Source organism: Heteronotia binoei, chromosome 5 (assembly GCF_032191835.1).
Source record: "Heteronotia binoei isolate CCM8104 ecotype False Entrance Well chromosome 5, APGP_CSIRO_Hbin_v1, whole genome shotgun sequence".
NCBI lineage: Eukaryota > Metazoa > Chordata > Lepidosauria > Squamata > Gekkonidae > Heteronotia > Heteronotia binoei.
Window position 1 is genome coordinate 96,149,561 of NC_083227.1, and position 24,261 is coordinate 96,173,821.

General features: G+C 41.3%; 1 protein-coding gene and 1 non-coding gene across 2 annotated transcripts in view; both read right to left on the reverse strand.

Annotated features, from left to right (window-relative positions):
* PPARG (peroxisome proliferator activated receptor gamma) overlaps positions 1-24,261 on the reverse strand; it is a 101,181-nt gene that overhangs the window by 56,168 nt on the left and 20,752 nt on the right. The gene's annotated exons all lie outside the window — the stretch shown is intronic.
* TRNAS-GCU (transfer RNA serine (anticodon GCU)) lies at positions 4,032-4,098 on the reverse strand. Its single transcript has one exon. It is a non-coding gene; the product is annotated as a tRNA-Ser (tRNA).

Sequence of the window (24,261 nt, forward strand, 5' to 3'; positions counted from 1 at the left end):
ATTAATTGTAATGTTTTCATAGCTGGCTTTGAAAGCAGGACATTCTGAACAAGCCACCTTGCAGTTTATACATAGGAATGTTAAATCCTACGTATTAAAGCGGTAAATAATCACTGTTTGTGCACAGAGGTGAACAGGATTCTAATGAAACAGTACAGGTTAATTGATAAGGTTCTTCAAGAGGCTTCTGTTGATGCAAGAACAGTATGAAAGTTTACAATTAATATGTGAAAGAACTCTGTTGCTATTCTCCACCCCACCCCCCAAGAGTATTGGGTGTTCTTACCAACCAGTTCTGAAGCTGTGTCTGCCCAGAGGTAACTGCTACGGTACATAAATATATACTATTCTATTAATATTGCAAGAGAGGAGCCACCCCCCATGGGATCTATGTAAGTTTGGGTGTGGTGGCATTTAATTTGTTGCCATCTCCACATTATGGCTGGTTCCACTTATTATCATCCCCAATAGACAGTTACTTGGCTGCCACCAAATTCTACCATGAGGTAAAGTAGAGTATATTCTGCTTTGGCGCACTGTATCCCTCCTTTGGCTGCTAATGTCACTGCAGTTGTTTAGAGAACAGCAAGTAAATAGTAATGTTTCTGTTTTCCATTGTCTCTTGCTATACCAACACACACTAACCAAGACCCTTGTCCACAAAATAATGATTTTCTGTGCTAGCTTGCTATGTTGCTACAGAATCAGCAGAGGGAGCACAACATATCTAATAAACTTAGAGCTGCACTGGTCCCATTCTCTTGTGTCATTTTATAGGAAAAAGATGTAATTGACAGAGTGCAGTGAAGTTAAAGTTGAAGGGGGAAATTCAAAGTAACAGCATCAAGCTAATGTGATGAAGAGTTTTAAATCTGATTTTTTAAACCAATTCATTCATATGTATAATAGATTAACACTTAACACATCCATGTGTTTACAGTTTTGCAGATCAATCTGAAACCAGTTTATTTGGAGTAAGTCCCACTGATTTTACTCATTGGTCCATCTGACTGCGACTTTGGCACAATAAGTGGGAAACAGTAAAAATAAAGTTTATAAAAATAGGCATAGCAGTACACTGTCTTTTGTAAATACCATGTGATTCATCTTGATTAGAAAATCTAAGCTTCTGTGCTTTGGCTAGTGGAAGAAATACAAGCAGCGAACCATGTCACAGATTTCTGGAAGAAGGGCAGGTTTGCAAAAATTTTATATAAATACCCTAATTTTGGACTTGTGAGTTTTCTATGTTTGTCAGATGTATACCCTTAATAGGCTTTAATGTCATAGATTCCCTCTCCAAAATGGGAAAGTTTCTCCAAGGAAACAATCCTCCATAGTCTGGAGATCAAGGGTAACTCTGGGAGACCTAATCCCCCATCTGGAAATTGACAGCCTTAAAAGCACCTAGAGATTTCACAGTAAAGGTGATATTTGAACTGGGAATCTTCTGGGTCATAGTTCATTTTCTTACAATCCAATCCTAAACAGAGTTACAGATTCTAAGCCAACTGACTTCAATGGACTTAGAAGGGTGTAACTCTACTTTGGGCTGCACTGTCATTGTGCTATACAAGTTCAGATATAAAAGGATATAATAAGTTTCACCACCAAAGTTGCAAATGAAATCTGCAGTGCTAAGTCAGCAAGCAGATCAAAGACTACTGACACTTCCTCCATCTTTACTGTATTTGTTGAATTAGGATGTTCTAGTCGTATTTAGGGCTGCCAAGCTTCTTCTGGGGGCAGAGGATCCCCTGGTTTGGAGGGGCCCAACCCATCAACATGGAGCAAAGAACCCCGCTGTCGTGCGACGTGCCCTGTGTGGTGACAGCATTATGCCGGGCACATCACTGCAGGGATGCTCTAGGATTTATGGTAAAACCCTGGTACAATAGAGTTTTATTGAAAATTCTAGAGCATGCCCAGTGTGATGCCATCACTTCTGGGTGACATCACTGTGCTGCACACGCAAAGCATGTGAGAGAGGAGTACCCCACCACAGCAGCAGAGGGACTTGGCAATCCTAATCCTATTTCTTACTTTTGATCAACATGTCCCTACGTTTGCCAGGTCTGTGTTGGAAAATACCTAGAGACTTTGGAGGTAGAGTTGGGAGAGGGCAGGTTTGGGGAAGGGAGGGGGGCTCAGCATGGTACAATGCCATAGAATCCACCCTTCAAAGCAGACATTTTCTCCATGGGAGCTGATCTCTGCCAGCGAGAGATCAATTGTAAAAGCAGGAGATCTCCAGGCCCTACCTGGAAGCTGGCAACCCTATGTCCCTAACCAGAGCAGGAATGAAATAGCCTTTATGGCGGGGGTGGCCAATGGTAGCTCTCCAGATGATTTTTGCCTACAACTCCCATCAGCCCCAGCCAGCATGGCTAATGGCTGGGGCTGATGGGAGTTATAGGTAAAAAAACATCTGGAGAGCTACCATTGGCCACCCCTACTTTATGGGAATATTACAGCAATCTATCAAAATTAAACTGCATACTATACCAAGGACCGCATCCTGTTTTCTATTCCATCAGTCTTCTCATAATCACTTTAAGAAAGAGGAAAAATTTGGTCTCAGGATTTACATATCACAAAAGAAAAGAGCTAAATTTACCAGTCAGGTCATTCAGGTTCTAACTGGTACTTCTCAAAGCCAAAACATTCCTTTCTTTACAGCCAAGTGGTCCTTTTCAAATATATTGAGTTCTTTCCATTCTTTACAGTCAACATGGAAGTGTTTTCAGCTGAAGTCTGTTATATTTGCAGTGCTTTAAATGGATGTAAGAAAAATAATATTTTGATCCTCATGGACATGATCATGCAAAGTTTAATTTGCTAAATCCTCAGAAATAATCCAGGGACATTTTTTTTGTTCCAACCTTTAGAGCAGAGGTGTCAAACACATTTGTTAGGAGGGCCGGATCTGACATAAATGGGACTTTGTGGGGCCGAGTCATGCATGTCCTAAAATGTAATGCCAGAGAGAGGAGAAGTACACTTTATAAAGGACACAGGCAAACATAATTAAAGATATTATTTTTTAACTTAATTTACAAACATGTTAAAACTCTTGCAAAATTTTGTTTAGAATGGAAAGGTAGGGGAATAGTGGGATTTTGCAATGCAATTTTAAAAATAAAACATCAAGGAAAAGCACAAGGATCAAACAGCAGAAAACTAAAAAAAAAATGCTCTCAGCCTGGGAAAACATGAAATGGCAAGGCAAGGCATTGCAAGCTCCGCCCCCCCCCCCCCGGTCTACTCAGATTAGCAATAGCTCTTCAGTGTAATATCCCCCTTTAGCTGGGGGTTCCCAAGTTAGAATACTCACTAGATGCCAGTTCTCACTCCATTTGAGAAGAGACAAAGCTGACTCAAAGCATTCATGCTTGATTTGCAACTCCAGGAAGCTTCAGCTGGCCATAGGAACGCTGGGAAGTTAAACCTCTCCATTGAAACAAAGTTACAAGGAAAATGTGGAGTGGATTTCCCATTCCAGTCTGCTCTGCCTAAAGGCCTGAGCTGGAAATCCATTCCACATTTTCATTGCAGCTTTGCTTCTGCTTTAGCCTCTGCAAAGAGAAGGCAGAAGGAGCTTTGCAGGGTGAGGACAGGAGGGGGGAGAAGAAAGTTCAGCAGGCCTAACTGAAGCCCTTCAGGGGCTGGTTTGGCCCACAGGCCACATGTTTGACACCCCTGCTTTAGAGCTTGATTGTAGCTTTGCTGCAGTTTTAGAAGCTGATAATTCAACTTTCCCCCCAAATGCTTGTGCTTGTAAGGGGAATATGCAAACATGAACATATGAAGAAAGTTAAACTAATATAATTTCTAAAATGACACCAAACCTAATTTACTCTTTAAATTGCCATCACCTCCAAATGTTACAGGAACATGAACATATGAAGCTGCCTTATACTGAATCAGACCCTGGGTCCATCAAAGTCAGTATTGTCTACTCAGACTGGCAGCAGCTCTCCAGAGTCTCAAGCTGAGGTTTTTCATGCCTACTTGCCTGGACTCTTTTTAGTTGGAGATGCCAGGGATTGAACCTGGGACCTTCTGCTTAGCAAACAGATGCTCTACCAGTGAGCCACCATTTGAATTTGTACTTATTTGATTTTGATTTCTGTCTTTCCTTCAGGGTAGTCAGTGAAGCATAAATGTCGTTATTCCATTTCATTGACATAATCATCTTTTGGGATAATTAGAATGAGACTTGCTGCAGGTGAACTTCATTGGTGTCAGCTTTATACTAGCAGAAAAGAGCAAGAGTCCAGTAGCACCTTAAAGACTGACCAAATTGTGATAGGTTATAAACTTTTATGAGTCACTGCTAGCTGTATCTGAAGAAGTGAGCAGTGACTTATGAAAGCTCCTATGTTGCCACAAATTGTGTAAGGCTTTAAGGTGCTACTGGACTCTTACTCTTTTCTACTGCTACAGACAGACTAATGCGGCTTCCCATCTTGATCTAGCTTAATACTAATTGGGTATATATATTTAACTATTATATGCTCTTTTGTCACTAGTACTGAATATGGAAATGTTCTACACATTTACAAGTGTACAGAAAAAAATTATACAATGGTCAATTTCTGTGCCTTTGGAAGTAGTGGGGATGAGGTTAGTCAAGAGATTACAATCCAACCCTAGAGGAAAACCAATTTATCTAGGTTTAAGTGAATGGATTTTAAGGATGCTTGTGACATGGTAGATGAGGTCACCTAAACTCAGTTTTTGCCAACAGCAATATTTAAGAAATAAAGGAGTACTGCTTTGCCCCCCAAGTCGGAATAAAGAGACGGACACAATTATATTGGTGAAACTATGGGCCACTTTATTAAATAACATGGCCAACGGCAAGGGCAACCGAACTGCGGCCAGGTCAGGGCCAGGGGTCTCCTCAGACCGCTCCCCTGCCTTTTCAGCGGGCGAGAGACCCAGCCCCCCAGCCGGAGCTGTGAGCCACAGCTCCCGTTAGGCAGGCCCAGCAGGGAGGCTCGCACCGGAGGGCCCAAACACCAGACGTGCGTTTCAGCAAAAGGCACCCATTCAATCGAGTCTCCAGGACAGTCTGCATTCACACACCTCGGGCCACACCAAAGGTTGATCCCTAACTCCCCCAAAGGGGGAGGCTAACCAGTCCTCCCCAGGGCACATGGTGCCATAAACCCCGTAAAACCTGCCCTAAAGTGACCAAACTCTACCAAGGCACCAACCCAAAGCCAATTCCTCAATCCACTGATATGCTATGCAGGGTAGGCAAAAAACACCCCCCAGTCAAATGCCAAATAGCCGGGGAGTAAAAAATTCCTACCCGGCCCCTCCAAATGGAAGCGACCAGCAGCTGCCTACATAACAAACAGGGCGGGTGGGTGGGCCAAAGACGCCGAGAGGACTGCCTCGGCAACAGACGGGGCTTCCATACTCACGTTGAAGCCCCCGCCCCCTCGGGACGTGCTCAAAGTGCGCCGAAGCGTCCGCTCTCCCTCCGAGGGGGGGGGGAAATTCCCCCTTTCGCCACGCCGCGTTGCGGCGGGCTCCCGGAGGCTCAATTGTGTTTCAGCAACTAGGAACAATAATCTAGTAAACCATCCTGCTTTCAAATTCCCTTTTAAATCCTTCTGTTAATTAGTAAATGTTAAAATTAGCCTATGACCTTTTTAACATAATGAAGTCAATGTAGGTGGTAAAATAATTATTTCTTTTAAAACACGGAAATGTTCTGTGCTGTTTCACAATGTATTCAAATCATTGTAAATGTGATTAATGCAAGCTTGTAAATAGTCACCTGCTTAGTCGCCTAAAGCATGCAAGATTCACCTTCAGGCAAAGAGGTGGGGAAGTTTTTGGAAATGGATCCCTCCCTCTTTTAAGCTACTGATGCGTCATATATTATTATATTTAGTATGTGTGAGTAACCAACCCTGGCAAATGTTTTGTCCTATATATTTGCAAATCCATGTTAAATTTTATGGATGTTCTCTACAAATATTTGGAAGACATCTACAGATCCAAACCCAGAGGTTTCTATGCCTATGGGTATTTGTGGAAGGGCTATGGCTCTGTGTTAGAACACCTGCTTGCATGTAGAAAGTCCCAGGCTCAATCTAATAAAAAGGATCAGATGGTAGATGATAAGAAAGACTTCTCTCTGTCTGGGTACCTGGAGAGCTAATGCCAGTATGGGTAGACAATACTGACTCAATCAACCAATAGTCTGCTTCAATAGCCCTGTCACACATCACAGTGGGAGCCCATCCATGAAAGTGTAAACTTGATTGCATTTTATACATGAGTTGAGTAATTCTCATTTTACCTTCACTGTGTGTATAGCTGATCATGTGTCTGAAACTGCAAATTTATCCTGGTTCAGTTTGTTGAGTGAATGCATCTTACAAACAGATGTACATGTGTGCATGCAGAATGTATGAGCATTCACTGTAACTTGTGAACAAGGCTAGTATAAGTCAACCTTGTGTGCTGTATTAAGGGCCAAACTAGCCATGAAAACAGTTCGTAGTGCCAAGGTTTTCATGTGTAATGAGTAGGAGCATCTAATTTTAACATAAAAATGGGCAAGAAGGTGAGTGAAAGGAGAGAACTCTTCCTACCAGCCATCTGATCTTTCCACTATGTCCTAGTTGGGGAAAGGGTAACTGACAGTGTAAAGAGGTAAGGTAGAGGAATCTGAGGGTCCAGCTTCCTTCTCCCCCATAATGAATGGATGTTAAAATTAGACCCCACTATCTCCTAGTTGATACATTAACAGGGCAGACACACAACAAATTCTGCTGTTCTCACATTGTCTTTGTCCTTATATCCCTAGCATAGGAGGTGAAAATCTGTTGTGTTTCTTAAAGTACACAGTGGACATAAAGTGCTGATCTGAAGAACTTCACCATCACTGCCATTGTAAAAAAAATGTACTTCTTGTGGAATTTTATTTCAGGGTCTGCAAGGTTTGGATGTGTTTCGTTTTCACTGCAACTCAATGCAACAATATTAAGATCACCTATGTGACAGAGGGGCACAGAGTTCTACATTAGTAGGCTGGCATACATTGTTCCTGATCTTTGCCAAAAGGAGCAAAAGTCTCAATTAAGTTGGCCAGGTTTTCTGATTATGGAACTGATAGTGATATATCACCCTCCCACTAGTACTTTAATAACATGATTCATAGAGAGCAGCACTTATGACTTTCATAACAAGATTTCACTTGCTATTGCAAATACTTCTGATGCAATACAAATGAATATGTTTTTCTGAGAACCATTTTCTTTCTAAAAAGAAAAAAATCAGTATTTTGGTTACGTTAAATTTATCTCTCTTCATTTTTTTCATAAACTGAAGATCTATTTACTTTCAGGATTAAAAACTAGAATACACAGCTATTTCTTTAGCTATGACTTTATATGAACAGATGCAAAATCACTGGGACAGATCCAAAGGACTTCCCCCCCCCCTCCCACATTAAGAGTGGATCCTTCTGGCGATGCTGTGGCTTGCTGTGCTGGAAAAGATATATTCCACTGGAGCAATGCTCACTGCTTCAGAGAAGGCCTTTAAAATAAGTGGATTGGAACCTTTGGATCCAATCCCAAATGTTCATAGGAAACAAGGCTAAAACAGAATATAAGTTTCTGCTCCTTAACTTTGACATATAAATTAGACCTTTCCTAACAGAAAACAGGTTCAATCCCAGGGTGGGGGGGGGGGCACCCTGGAGTGGCAAAAACCACAGAACATTGTACCAATATTCTAAAATTGTCTCAGCTTTATCATTTATATCACACACACACACATACACACATGCACGCACGCGCACACAAAATATCAGTTTTATGGAGTTAGTTCAGAATAGCTTAATTCCTGTTTAAATTACAGTTCTCTAGTAGTGAAATCTCCTATTTGTTATTTAAATACATTTACATCACAGCAAAATAAGCAGGAAAGACCAAAATAATGCCATCTCAAAAGGGGAAAAAGGAAGTCATAACACACTTAAGCATAAACTATAGTTTCAGATCAGTGGGGTTTACTTGTGAGTACTATTTTAAATATGCAGATGACACCATTCTAATGGCAGAAAGTGAAGAGAACCTAAAGAATCTCTTGTTGAGGGTGAAAGAGGAAAGCACAAAAGTAGGTTTGAAACTCAACATCGAAAAAACTAAGATCATGGCATCTGGCCCCATCACTCCTCGGCAAATAGAAGGGGAAGACATGGAAGTAGTGACAAGACTTCACATTTCTGGAATCCAAGATCACTGCAGATGGGGACTGTAGCGATGAAATTAAAAGACGTTTGTTCCTTGGGAGGACAGCTATGGCGAACCTAGGCAATGTAATAAAAAGTAGAGACATCACCCTGCCAACAAAAGTCCGTATAATCAAAGCTATGGTATTCCCAGTAGTAATATATGACTGTGAGAGTTGGACTATAAAGAAGGCTGAGAGCAGATGAATAGATGCTTTTGAGCTGTGGTGCTGGAGAAGAATCTTGAGAATCCCTTGGACCGCAAGAAGACCATATCAGTCAGTCCTAAGGGAAATCAACCCAGAGTGTTCCCTAGAAGGTCAGATGCTGAAGCTGAAGCTCAAAACTTTGGCCACCAAGTGAGAAGGAAGCACTCACTGGAGAAGATCCTGATGCTGGGAAAGACAGAAGGCAAAAGAAGAGGATGGCAAAAGATGAGATGGCTGGACAGCGTTACTGATGTAACTAATATGCATTTCAGCAGACTTTGGAGGATGGTGGAAGACAGAAGGGGAGGGACGGTGGCTCAGTGGTAGAGCATCTGCTTGGGAAGCAGAAGGTCCCAGGTTCAATCCCTGACATCTCCAAAAAAGGGTCCAGGCAAATAGGTGTGAAAAACCTCAGCTTGAGACCCTGGAGAGCCGCTGCCAGTCTGAGAAGACAATACTGACTTTGATGGACCAAAGGTCTGATTCAGTATAAGGCAGCTTCATATGTTCAGAAGGGCCTGGCATGACTTGGTCCATGGGGTCACAAAGAGTTGGACTTGACTGTGCAACTGAACAACAACAACTATTTTGGACTTCTGAATTGAGTTTCTGCGATTTCCTCATATATCTATATTCTCTTTTGGTAGTAATGTTTCCTTATCTAGTATCCCTCTTTAAAATGTCTCTTTTTTGTGTACTTATTTCCTGTAACTTGAATCTTTTTGACAAATGTTGTTAGACACGTATGCAAATTTCTATGCCATCTCCATTTCACGGGCAAAGAACATTGCCAGCCAAAGGGGTACATCTTACTGAACCCCAAAGATGTCTTATACCAAAAAACATCTCAACAACTGTTAGCTTTCCCACAGAAGTTCTTAAGGTATATACCGTATTTTTCGCTCCATAAGACGCACCTGAGCATAAGACGCACCTAGTTTTTAGAGCCGTTTGTGTGAATTTAGAGGCATTTGTGTGAATTTTTTGCAGTATTTGCTCCTTAAGACGCACACACTTTTCCCTCCACTTTTTTTTGGGGAAAAAGTGAGTCTTATGGTGCAAAAAATACTGTAAATAAAATGAATCACGCTTGGCTTAGCAAAGACTACAGGGGCCCAAAATGACCTCTCAACAAGAAAAAAGTAGCTTGTTTCTCATCAAGAAAAGCAAACTGCCTGATTACTTTCTTTTTTGATAAATCAAGCTTTTTTCATACAACTGTCCTTTTGAACTAAAAGAATCCATTCTAAGAATGCTAACTTATGTTAACATGCATAGGTACAAATCAGTTTGGTAGTTCTCTAGAGTCATAACATATAAATAGTATCATATTATCAAACCATCTTCACTGAGATTTTTGCCATGTCATGGTGCATTCAAAATGAAATTCAATTATGCTGCTCTTGTGTAACAGCAGAAAAAACAACATTGTTTGGGAACCTCTGAACATATTACAATCCTACCTTAATGTGAAATTAGGATTCCGTTTTAGTTCTTTCCTAAACAACTGCATTATTAATTATTGAAGTAGTTCTTTATTTCTTTTTCTCTGTAAATGGAATATTAATTCGGTGTGGCACTTATTGACATACATATATTACATATTATTCATCTATGGGTTTAAAAATGTAATGCAGTGGAAAGATCACACTTCTCCCTTGCTGAAGAAGGGACACAGTTCATTCTATTGCAACATTATGTTTTTATCCTGATTGAAGATGTTTTTTCCTGGCTCTAAGGCACTTAGGACAGGTGATCTGCAGCCAAGCAAAGTAAATTGGACAGAGAGATGATGACCAGCTCAAGTTTTTCTAAAAGTTCAACTTTACAATCCTATGTTCTTTTCACTATACCACCAGCTAAAAATCCCCAAAGGAACCACCCATGTATAGTCTAAAGCAGGGGTCCCCAACCACTGGTCAGTGGACCAGTACCAGTCCGTGACCTGCTAGCAACCAGGCCATGGAGCAAGGCAGAGCAGCCCAACTTCCCCTTTCACCCATCTGGAACCTGGGCGGATGAAAGAGGCAGCGCGGCCTCGCTCTGAGGCTGCCTCCTCTTGCAGGGAAAGGCAGCCTTGGAGCTAGGCCACACTGTCTCTTTCATCCACCCAAGTCCTGAGCTGGCAGAAGGGACAGTGCTGCTGTGACCTTAGCTGATCAGCAGGGGCCTTTAAATGGGAGGGCGAGGCAGATTGGCCTTCTGCTGCCTGGTCACCTAGTGTGGAAGTGGCAGAAACAGCTTTAGTCTCTCCCCCCCCATTTAAAGACCCCCCCCAGGGGGCAGGAAAAGGGCACGGGTGGGGGGGCACCCTGGAGCGGCAAAAATCCCAGCGCCACCCCCCCTCCCAGTCCATGAAACCAGTCCATGGTGCCAAAAAGGTTGGGAGTCACCGGTCTAAAGGGAGAAAGGCTGTACCAGGGTCTCTGATGTACTGTCATGCATACAACTGGGTAGATTTCATCATGCTAAATGGAAGCAACTTCCCACCTTTCAGGTGACCACTGAAGATGCTGCTCTATTTGCTGTAGTTATCCAGTGTAACAGCCAGCTGCTATACACAAGAAAGGTTTTTTTTTGTGGGGAGGCCGGAGAATTAACTCTCGGTCAGTATCAGACCATCATAAATCATGGCATTCTCTTATCTGCATTCACACTTAAGAAAGCCATTAGTCCTCAAACAATAAAGTACTAATTTGAACTAAAGTTCACTCTGGGTTGCTATAAGGTAAAGATTTGGTTTATGAATCCTCTCTTTTTCTGGCATTACTGCTGGAATCCCAGTACTTCTGGGGATCATGCTAGGGTTACGAACCACAGATTGGTAAATTCCTGGAGATTTGGGGGTGGAGCCATAGAGGTCCCCCAGCAGCCATTTTCTCTATCATCTGGAGATCAGTTGTAATCCCAGGAGATCTCCAGATCCCGGAGGTTGGAAACCCTAATAGTGATTGCCCTCTAAAGAACACAATATGTCTCAGTATGTCTTCTCAATCACCAAGGAGCTGCTGGAGATTCTTCTGCAGTACACTCAGGAAGCAATCCTAAAAAGATTTACTTGAAAGTAAATTTAATTTATTCAATTGGTCTTATTCCCATTAAATTATTCTTTGTATGGCACTACTTAACGTGCATATAAGCCAACCCCCAAAATGAAGATAAAAAAGGCATTGGCAAAGAGATTGCTCCTATAAGTCTTCCTTGGATTAGGATAAGGGGCACCACTTTCTCTAACAGCTAAAACTGAAAGCCGGTCAGTCATCAGGGCAATTTGATGTAAAACATGCTACAGCAGTTAACATTAAACATTATGATTGCTGTCTGAAAAGTATTAAATTTCACTAAAAAGATTACAATATTCTTACCAATGAAGGACAGACCTAGTCTTCACTGTGTTCGAAAGTCTTATTTCAAGTGCTGTATAATTGCAACTACATCTCCAGTACTAATTAAATAGATGAATTTGTGCCTCAACAGTGTAGCTCTGAACAGGGAAACCAAATCAGATTCCATTACTTGTCTGCATTTGTCCCTCAGCCCTGGCAGGATGGGAATAGCAATTCAGATCAGGGAACTGGATTTCCCACGGACAGGTAAAATACATCCAGTCACTTAATATGAAATAGAAATCATTATAGAATAATGTGGTTTGAAGATTTCAGTTTGTACATCTTCAGGGTATCAATACAGTACATAGGACTGCAGATTAGAGGTCACAGCATTTAACTCATTCTACTTACTCAATTTTCTTACAAAATACAGAAAAAGCATGTTGATATGTTTCCCTTTTAAAAAACACAACAGGAAACCCTTGTTTTTAGTAATTTTTATTCAGCATGCTTTGGGCCAAAGAGAGGCTTCTGAGTAACGGGTTTAGCAATTTGAACAAACATAACTTTACATAGCATTTGTTACAGTGGGAGCATATACGGCCAGGGCTACGCGAACTGCACTAGCTGCCGATTGTATACCGGGTCCAGTACAAAGTGCTGGTCATTACCTTTAAAGCCCTATATGGCCGAGGACCGACCTACCTGAGGGACCGTCTCTCCCCGTACGAGCCCCAGAGAGCACTGAGGTCAGTAGGGAAAAACAAATTGACCATCCCTGGGCCAAAAGAAGTTAAACTTCAGAATACCCACGCACGGGCCTTTTCTACCGCGGCCCCATACCTTTGGAATCAGCTCCCAGAGGAGGTGCGGGCCCTGCGGAGCCTTGATCAGTTCCGCAGGGCCTGCAAGACCACCCTCTTCAAGCTGGCGTTTATGAACTGCTGAATTATAAGTGTGTAACAAAGGAAAACGCCAAAACGGTCCGGCTCAGGGATCTTGTTATTATTATGTCAACTGACAGGGATAGCGTCAAACAACAACGTTACTGTCAGATTTAGTAATGTTTTAATTAAGTATTGATTGGTTTTAATATGTTAATTTAATGTTTTATTTATTGTATTGTTTATTTACGGATGCTGTTAGCCGCCCTGAGCCTGCTTTGGCGGGGGAGGGCGGGATACAAATAAAATTTTACTTACTTACTTACAGTGTACTATAAGCAAGATTTTAAAAAGTCAGTAAATTTCAGTTGCCCTTCCATTTTTTACTATTATTTTGCACTGTCCTCTCCTCTGAAAATCTGGTAATGTTAGGGATGTGTATTTTTAATTTAAACAATTATTTTACTCAAAAAATTACATTTTTTTAAAGCCATGTTGGTTTTAGGCAATAGGCTAAAGAAAATGAATAGGATTTAAAATGAATGGACATGTATCATTTGACTATATTGTAGAAAGTTTCTGATAGGCCTTTTTTTCCAGTGTTATCTCCCAATTACATTGCAGGCTCAATGGTTTGGCTGACCGAATTCCTGAGGTGCCAAATTAATGCCACAATCTGATGTGCAATCCTGATTGACGTTTTCCCACCATAGCAATCTTTCTTGATAATCTCCCCACTTAAAGAGCCATGCATTTTGGTCAGAAAAAGGTATATATCAAAAGTCACACAAAAAGAATCACAGCACCTAAGTTCTTGGGTCTATCCAAATTCATCTTGGCCTGCTCTGTAACTATACCACTCGATAATATATGCCTCCCTGTAACCGCTGTATAATGTGGCCAGTCTTCAGGAGGGCAAAACGTCTTATCTTGACCACTATATCATCTAAGAATCCCCTTGGATGTACAGATATCTTTCCATAGTTTATAGTAAGTGGTTAAGTATCTTCTATAGATACTATACAGTGGTTGTGGTGCATGTTGGCACCAATGATGTGGGGAAATGCAGTCATGAGGTCCTGGAGGAAAAATTTAGGCTGCTAGGCAGGAGACTTAAGGCCAGGACCTCCAAGGTAGCCTTCTCAGAAGTGCTACCTGTTCCACATGCAGGGCTGGAGAGACAGGCACAAGGTCCTGTGTAAGGACCAGGAACCCAGATCCCTATTTTTCTTGTGTTCCCAATAAGGTAAGTAGACCCTCCAGAAGGAGAGCCACATAAACAAACAGGATTTAAAAGGGGACTGTATATTTTTTAAAAAGCTATCATGAAGGTAGAATGCCAGCAGGGGGGTGGGGACTTGCCAGTGTTTTGCACTGAGTGTCACATGTATGACTATCTGCCCACAGGACAGAAGTCTTGAGTGTGTGCTTGATGCAAGGAGCTCCTGGTCCTCAGGGAATGAGTTCGTACCCTTGAGGCCGAGGTGACTGACCTGGAGAAGCAAAGACAGTCATTTAGGCATTCAGAGAAGTCTCTCGGGGACGTATTAGATGAGCCCCACTCTGAACGTGGCAGCCCTGTTGCTGCCAGGGAGCATGAGGGTCGAGAGGGAACAGGGCACCGTGCTGAGGATAAGGGGAATGCGCCCTCAGAAGGGACCTCTTCTTCAGTTGGTGAGCGGGTACCCTTTCGCGCCAAGGAACCATCCCTGGGCAGGGAGAGAGGGGGGGGGGGGTCTTGGTAGTTGGTGATTCGATCCTTAGGCAAGTAGACAGCTGGGTGGCAAAACCGCGTACTGACCGTATGGTGACTTGCCTGCCTGGTGCAAAGGTGGCGGCCATTATGTGTGTTGTAGATAGGCTGATAGACAGTGCTGGGGAGGAGCCAGTGGTCATGGTGCATGTTGGCACCAACGATATGGGGAAATGCAGTCGTGAGGTCCTGGAGGAAAAATTTAGGCTGCTAGGCAGGAGACTTAAGGCCAGGACCTTCAAGGTAGCCTTCTCAGAAGTGCTATCTGTTCCACGTGCAGGGCTGGAGAGACAGGCACAAATTAGAAGTCTCAATGTGTGGATGAGACAATGGTGTCAGAAGGAAAGGTTTAAGTCTGTTATGCACTGAGATGGAACAAGCGGGAGCTGTACAAAAGAGACAGTCTCCACTTGTCCCCAGATGGGACCAAGCTGTTGGCGCTTAAAATCAAAATGGTGGCAGAGCAGTTTTTAAATTAAGTCTTGGGGGAAAGCCGACAGGAGATGAAATGTTTCTGGTTCAGGAGGACTCATCTCAAAGAGATGAAGGATTAACTGTTACTTTTTTACCGGGTAATGGATCAGAGTTGTCCACTGAGATGGTGACAAACAGTATGGAGTGTCTGCCAAAGTCTCGAGGCGGCAGGAGGAAGGTTGTGGGCCTAGCTTGTCTGGGAAATTATAGATGTTTGTATACAAATGCTAGAAGGACTAGAGGAGCATATTGCAAAAAACATAAAGACCAACAATAAAAATTTCTTCAAATATATTAGAAGCAGGAAACCAGCCAGGGAGGCAGTGGGGCCCTTGGATGACCAAGGGGTAAAAGGATTACTGAAGGATAGCGAAATGGCTGAGAAGCTGAATACATTTTTTGCCTCAGTCTTCACTGTGGAAGATGAGAAGTGTTTGCCTGCTCCAGAACCACTAATTTTGGAAGGGGTGTTGAAAGACCTGAGTCAGATTGAGGTGACAAGAGAGGAGGTCCTACAAGTGATTGACGAATTAAAAATTAATAAGTCACCAGGTCTTGATGACATACATCCAAGAGTTCTGAAAGAACTCAAAGTTGAACTTGTGGATCTCCTGACAAAAATATGTTATCTTTCATTGAAATCTGCCTCTGTTCCTGAGGACTGGAAGGTAGCAAATCTCATCCCTATCTTTAAAAAGGGTTCCAGAGGAGATCTGGGAAATTACAGGCCAGTCTGTCTGACTTCAATACCGGGAAAGTTGGTAGAAAGCATTATCAAGAACAGAATGATTAGGCAAACTGATGAACACAAGTTATTGAGGAATACTCAGCATGGGTTCTGTAAGGGAAGATCTTGCCTCACTAACCTGTTACAGTTCTTTGAGGGGGTAAACAAACATGTGGAGAAAGGGGACCCAATAGATGTTATTTACATTGACTTCCAGAAAGCTTTTGATAAAGTTCCTCATCAAAGGCTCCTTAGTAAGCTCGAGAGTCATGGAGTAAAAGGACAGCTCCTCTTGTGAGTCAAAAACTGGCTAATCAATAAGAAACAGAGAGTGAGTATAAACGGGCAGTCTTCGCAGTGGAGGACGGTAAGCAATGGGGTGCTGCAGGGCTCAGTACTAGGTCCCATGCTCTTTAACTTGTTCATTAATGATCTGGAGTTGGGAGTAAGCAGTGAAGAGGCCAAGTTTGCAGATGACACTAAATTGTTCAGGGTGGTGAGAACCAGAGAGGATTGTGAGGCACTCCAAAGGGATCTGTTGAGGCTGGGTGAGTGGGCGTCAACATGGCAGATGAGGTTCAGTGTGACCAAGTGCAAAGTAATACACATAGGGGCCAAGAATCCCAGCTACAAATACAAGTTGATGGGTTGTGAATTGGCAGAAACTGACCACGACAGAGATCTTGGGGTCGTGGTAGATAACTCACTGAAAATGTCAAGACAGTATGGGATTGCAATTAAAAAAGGCCAATGCCATGCTGGGAATTATTAGGAAGGGAATTGAAAACAAATCAGCCAGTATCATAATGCCCCTGTATAAATCAATGGTGCGGTCTCATTTGGAATACTGTGTACAATTCTGGTCACCGCACCTCAAAAAGAATATTATAGCATTGGAAAAAGTGCAGAAAAGGGCAACTAGAATGATTAAAGGTTTGGAACACTACCTTTGAAGAAAGGTTAAAATGCTTGGAGCTCTTCAGCTTGGAGAAACGTCGACTGCGGAGTGACATGATAGAGGTTTACAAGATTATGCATGGGATGGAGAAAGTAGAGAAAGAAGTACTTTTCTCCCTTTCTCACAATACAAGAACTCGTGGGCATTCGATTAAATTGCTAGGCAGTCAGGTTAAAACGGATAAAAGGCAGTACTTCTTCACTCAAAGGGTGATTAACATGTGGAATTCACTGCCACAGGAGGTGGTGGCGGCTACAAGCATAGCTAGCTTTAAGAGGGGATTGGATAAAAATATGTAGTAGAGGTCCATTAGTGGCTATTAGCCACAGTTTGTATGTGTATATATATATATATATATATATGTGTGTGTGTGTGTGTGTGTGTGTGTGTATATGCACACATATATTGGCCACTGTGTGACACAGAGTGTTGGACTGGATGGGCCATTGGCCTGATCCAACATGGCTTCTCTTATGTTCTTATAAATAAAAAGACACTTCTAGTCTATCTGTAGCATATCTATTTTTATCTATCCATAGTACATACTATGCCAGTGTGGCATAGTGGATAGAGTGTCGGACTAGGATTTTGGGAGATCCAAGTTCAAGTTCCTACTTTATTTTTTATTTATTTACATTATTTATAGTCTGCTTTTCTTACTGGACTCGGCAGATTACATAGAGTGAATTAATACAATCAATTTGACAGTTCACTGAGTGACCTTGGGCCAGTCACATTCTCTCAGCCTAACCTACTTCACGTTAGGGTTGTTGATGGCACCCAGTGATGGGGGGAATGGGGGTGTGTGTGTGTGCATGTTGCTAGCATATTGATATTGCCTCCAGTGGAACCTGGAAGTCACATCATGGGATGATCTAGAAGTTGCAAAAACGCTGTAGTTTTCACTGGAAGTGATATCAGCATGCTAGCATGAAGCTGTGTGCCATTTTCACCTCCTAAATGCTCCCAGGTAATCCCAGTGGCAGCCTGGCAACCCTATGGCTCCCAAGGTTGTTACTGTGAGAAAATGGAGGAGGTAAGAACAATGTTCTAAGTTGATTTGGGTCCCTGCTGAGGAGAAATTAAGCAGTCTATAAATAATATAAAATACATACTGCAGCATATTTTTTTTTAAAGTTTCATGACCCTTTAATGGTATTACATGTCTGCAGCCATTTCCCCAACCCCCTGAAATGTGGCAGGGCTGCTCCTTTAGACAAGTGTTACAAACCCAGAAAATTTCATCCATGTTGCACAAAATCAAAGATATCTTCTCACTGTATGTTTTCCCTATAAAAATGTGTTTCCCATTCAAGCCAACTGAAATGGTAATGAATAAAATAATCAAAATGAATGAACTAATAATTAATTAAATGGAAATATTTCAAATGGAATTGACACAAAAATCTATTTCACACTTGTAATACAAATGTTTCAATTAATATGTAATTGTTTTACAAAATTAGTTTTTCATTGTGTCTTATGAAGTATAATGCATTCTCACAAATCACTTAAATGAGGCAATTCATTGTTTATAGTCTTATACTGAAAATGCACTATTTTGCGTATGTGTAATCTTCAAAATATTTGCTTCCATTCCTTGTGATTAGTACCTTCTATTCAAAGGAGTGTAGCCATGTGTTGGTATTTCCTGGGCTATCATTCTACCAAAACCATTGGTTACACATTATAGCCAGGACTTCCTAATAATCCATGGAACAAATGCTGCTGACCTAAGGAGGTCATCAGTCCACAGATGGAGAGCCACTTGAATATCCTGGAAACAAGAAAACTCAGTCTCACTTATGCCTGTCCATATACATATAGTTTTCTTTTTCCCTATTATATATGTTACAAAAATGTACAAATTCTGAAACTTATGTATTTGATTTTATTGGATTTATATCCCACCCTCCCCACTGAAGCAGGCTCAGGGCTACTCACAGAAATAGAAGACATTTGCAATTCTGAACTTTAACCATTAAAACATTGAACAAATATAACAGTGAAAACATATTAAAACAAAACATTTTGGTGCTGGTGTTATTTCCAGTTATTTCCTGAGTAACTGTGGCACTTTAGTGTTCAGCTGAATCAGACGAAAATTCACAGTCCTTTAATCAACATCTGACATCATCCCCAAAAACAAGCCTTACTAGATGAAAACATCTAAAAAGAAAATATCTTAGGGTAGAGAAATAACTTAAATCATATATTGTTTCCTTACTAAAAACTGAAAAATATGTTTGTCAATATAATATTTAAGTACTCTGGGTCATTTAGGAAAGAAACTACTTAAAAATAAGCTGATTTTCACTTCATGTCTAAAATGGTAGGGCAGCGTTTTTCCCTACGGACAGAGCTGAAATACTTTACATGGAACTGTTTTTCTGTTTAAGGAAGGAGTCTATGAGGAACTAAGAAGAAACTGTGACTTCTGTTACCCCTGAAGCATGCTGCCTGCTGTTATGTGTCATGTGCTTCTGGTGGGATGTATTACTTAACTGAGTAACTGTGGCACTTTACTGTTCAGCTGAATCAGATGAAAATTCACAGTCCTTTAATCAACATCTGACATCGTCCCCCAAAACAAGCCTTACTAGATGTCTGAGTGCACCCAAAGCTGGCGCTTAGAGTTTAATTGAAAATGTAATCCAGCTAAAATTTTGTATATATCTAGAATGAGTGAATATATTTCAGCGTGTGTACATTTATACATGCACATAAAGTTAATTTTTCTAAATAAAGTAAAAATTATACATACACGCATACCCCATCTACAATTTTGATGATACCTTAAAATAAATTCTGAATCTAAGCATAGATGATGCTCCAATGCAATCTGCTGGAAAGGAATACAGAAAATCAAGAATAATATACTTCCTGCATTCCTTCCCTATGCAGATCTACAACTGGAACCATTTTATATCCATGATGGGTCCTTAGAGGCAACATCATCCCACATCCTGCCCTTCCTGTACTTTGTGAAATAAGGCAAAAGCAAGTAGTCTCACATAATTTCCACGTAGCATACAGTTTTCAACAACAATCCTTTTTTTGGAATTGTTCAGTTGTTCCAGAAACAGGCTATTTGAACAATCATTCTCTGCCATCCATGCTAGCGATTTTGATTTTAAAGCCTTACAGGGAAACTTTAAAAACTTTGTTTTGGTCTTTACTTCCAAAATCCTCTGATGGAAACAGCAATAGTAGCTCACTCATGGTCTGGAACCCTCTCCAGTGCAAAGAATAAATTAGCAGGATTTATCTCACATGAGATAGCCACTCTTATTTATACATTCACTCTAGTGTTCTAAGACATTCTATAACTTCTGGCATACAATATGACAGGGTCCCAGTACATGCATGGAAAGATATTGAAGTTCAGTGTTTTGAACAAATTATACAAATTCATTTGTTAATTATTCATCATGCAATATTGGATTTTGTAGAACCAGGATGAAGGAGGGCAAAGCCAGCTATGAGGATCTAAGCAATTAAGTGCTGAGCACACAAATCCTGAGATCCATTCCTATTAGGAACATCTCTCAGCTAACTCTGTACATATTTTTAGTCACTGAAGCAAAATATGAGGGCTAGGAAATTGCATTCCATCACATTTGATACATCACATGAAAAGATTGTGGCTCAGTGGTAGATGTTGCTTTGCATGCAAAAGACCCAGGTTCAGCAGTGACATTTTCAGTTCAAAAGCATCAAGGTAGCAGGTGATGTGAAAGACCTCTTTGCAGGAGACTCTGAAAAGCTGCTGCCAGACATTAGACAGTACTGACCTTGACAGGAATGGTTTGACTAAGTACAGGCAGCTTAATGTATTCCATTTTTCTAGATAACCACTGTTCTAATGTTCCTAATACATCACGGTCTCATAAGCAGTCAGATGACAAGCTTGGTGTGGTCTGGCCATGCCTGTATACCATTTTATTCATAACAGGAAGTTTTGATAGACATCCACCTTGAACCGGCTTCACTGTGTGCTCACCCAGTGGTCGATTGTTCAGATTATTACTGCACGTCAACTATGGAGTGGCTGAGCAGGTGACTTTTTTTTGTTTATCTTTCATGCATGCACATAAGCATATAGCTGAAGCACCAGCTCCTTTTTGACAGCTCTGTGATCCCTCTGCCAAGTACTGTGGCCCCTCTCAGACCCCTTTGCTGTGCCTCTCTTCCCCAGAATACAGGGTGGGGGAGTGTAAGCATCATGCAGATTTACATTAGAGTAGCCCCATTCAATAATTTATTCTTGTGTCAATCATGAGTTGCTCTCAAACAGTAACTCTGAAGCCATAAAAATATGGGTGCCTAACCAGGGATTATTTCAATGGCTTTCCAACCTTAAGAAACAGGAGAGAGGGTTTTTTAGGGGGAGGGGGGAATTCATCGCTCAAGGACAACTTCCCCAGGGCTCCCAATCCTGTTATAGTGTTTGGGTGCAGAAACATGCAAGTGGTGATTCAAAACCCTGGGGTGAAGATCTGCTTATGCGCACATCACTGATTCCTAAAAAATGAGATGAAAATGAAAGGAAAGGTTTAGACTTCCATAATGGGTTGACTTTGCAACAGGAAGTTCAAACAGCTGAAAATGTGCGGTGAAAGTGCTGGCAACCGTAAAGACCAGACTTTCCTCGATATCAAATAACTCTGATTTGAAGACAGGTCAAGATGGGGTGCCAATGACTGGGGAATGGGAGGGAGATGTTGCTGTCTGATCATGCACTTTAAATCCAGAAGGGAACAGCAACAACATTGGATCAAGCTGCTCATCTGACCGCTGCTTGAATTTGTTGATTAACAAACAGGGAGGTGTAGAGACTGTATAGATTAACAAACAAAGTTATATGAAAATATCCTAATTTCACTGCAAATAGTTGAAACCAGTGATAAACGATTTTTTTTTAAAAAAGCATGCCAACACTGACACAAAGCAAAACAAAAAATTCATATTCATACATCTCACAAGGAATTCCACAAAACATTCACTGTCTTTAGCTATCCTGCATCAATTTCCATTTAGATTTAGGAGGGATCCTTTACACACAACTCTTGGATTTAATTTGTACATCTGCACTCAAGAAGGGAGATGGTTTAGTTCATTATTAGTGGATTACCTCTACCAAAATGAAAATCACAGGGATCAAGGAGTATATATACTTGTTTGATACTTAGATCATGTAGTGTAAAAACAGTGTGCCACACAAAAAGCCACTTGCAGAAAGGGTGTTCAATCAATGAAACACTGCCTCATTACAAGTCTTCTTTAGACATAGCTGAGTGAAAATACAGCACTCTGGAAGTCATGGGTACATGAGTCTCCTGACCATGCTCAAGCAAGTTAGGTTAGAGATGCTGTGCAATTGGGGGGGAAAGCACACATTTCATTGCCACATCAAAAAAGGCAAGGACAGCAAGGGACAAGCTTCTGTCATGAGCACATGAAGGCAATATGATACATGAAGGAAAAATAATTGCAACACTGTGGTGGATGCAGAGAGACACACACAGACTGAGACCAGGACAATGTCCACAGTAAGAGACTTGAGCAGGCTTGAGGTTATGGTTTAACAAGTATCTTCAAGCATGGCTGATTACAGCTTAATAAGTAGCTGAATCATCTAGTGTAGCATAGAAGCTCTGAGATTATGAGTCCCCAGTTCAAATTTTGCCTTTGCCATGAACTCATTGGTGCCTTAGGCAAGCAACTGTCGCTCAGTCTCAGAACTCTACCTGCTATAATAATCCTGATCTGCTTTGTGCGGCAGCTGCAAAGGTTGATGAAATAATATACGTGAAGTGCTTTGAACTCTTCAAAATGCTGCACTAAACTAAGCTACTACTAATTACTTAGTAGTAATTGGAACAAATGTTTATGTTCTGTTTTGTTTTAGTTGCACACATGGTTAAAAGACATAATTGAAAATTAAGACTGGACAAATTCTATTTGAACATGTATATATTCTTGCATTCTCTAAGTGAATAGCTTCTGGAACAGTCTATCAAGAGAGTTAATGACTTCAGCATCACAGCAACACAACAATCAAAACATATTTCAGATTGATGTCTTCTAGCCATAGCTGGGATTTGTTTGTTCGTATCTGTACCAAGACTACAGCTCCCAGCAGCAACACAACCCTGTGACATCAGTAAGCCTGACTTGTCCAAAGGCTCCTTGGGATCTTCATGAATGAGTAGGGATCTGAAAATGGGCTTCTTTCAACCAAGCTCTACACTAGGGTTGCCAGGTGTCCCCCGCCCCCAGCCACCCATGGATAGTGAGGAGGTAGGGTTGCCAGCTCCTGGTTGGCAAACTCTTGGAAATTTGGGGAGTGGAGCCTGGGGAGGACAGGGACCTCAGTGGGGTACAATGCCACAGTCAACCTTCCAAAGCACCCATTTTCTCCAGTAGTCTGATCTCTGTAGTCTGAAGAGATGAGCTGTAATTCTGGGAGATCCCCAAATCCTACTTGAAGGCTGCCATCCCTAATCTGCATGCTGGATTTTGCTTTTTCTTGTAATATTGACATGTACTGTTGCAACCTATCATTGATCTATAGTCACTGGCAATGAAGTTATGTTGACTTGGACTCCATCTTGTGAGTAGGGAAACATGCTTGACTGAATACAGTGTAATCCTGAATAGAGTTTCACTCTTCTAAATCAGTGGACTTTGATGGATTTAGAAGGGTGTAACTCTGTTTAGGACTGTACTTCCAGGCTCCTAGAAATTCAACAGGGACACCCAGTAATATGTAAATTTTACTCAGTCTATGTAAGATTGGTGTGGAAAACCTAATGTTTTCTAGTTCTTCTGAATGATATGTTTCAGAATGTGGTCAACTGGGCCTTTAGAGTAAAGAGTACCCCTAATTCAAAGAACGTTCGCTCTGTTGAAATCAACCGGACAAATTACTAAGTATCACTAAATCTAATGGATTTTAACAGTACTTTGGTGTAACAAGATTTCTTAGTATTAGGATAACTCCATCTACAGAAATATAAATAGTAATTTCAAACAAAAGACAGCCATCACACATCACTGTTCCTCACCTGCAGACTTTCTGAAGGGGTGTGACCACATGGACAGGCCCCTTGCTGGGGTTGCCATAACTTGATAGCATTTTATACCCATACACAGAAGACTTTCCCTGGCAGCATTTCAGCCACATATACAGGAAAACTGTCAATGCAGTAGTCATTCAGTATCATTCTGAAACTCCCTGGGAATTTAGATTTTCACAGTTATTAGGATGTGACCTTTCCCTCAGATTTTTTTTTTTTTAAATTATTTTAAGACCAAGCTACCATGAAATTTCTCCACTGGGAGTAGTTGTGCTTCCTTCACAGATAAGGAAAACAGCAGTGACATAGTTCTAGAGAAAGGACTCCCATATATTTCTACAGTACACATCACTGAGGTCTTGACAGATGTCCAAAGTATTGCTAGAGGTCAAAAACAAAGTTTAATGGCTTGTTAAAGAACACCAAAACGTAACAAAGGTATTTCCCTGAGTCTTTACTTGCAGCAGCCCAACACTTAGAGAGATGGTGTTACACTTCGCTCAGTTTTCACACTTCAAACCATGGATAGACAATTCTTTTTTCAGTGTAGGAGCTCACCTGTATAAAGACCCTGGTGTGTTA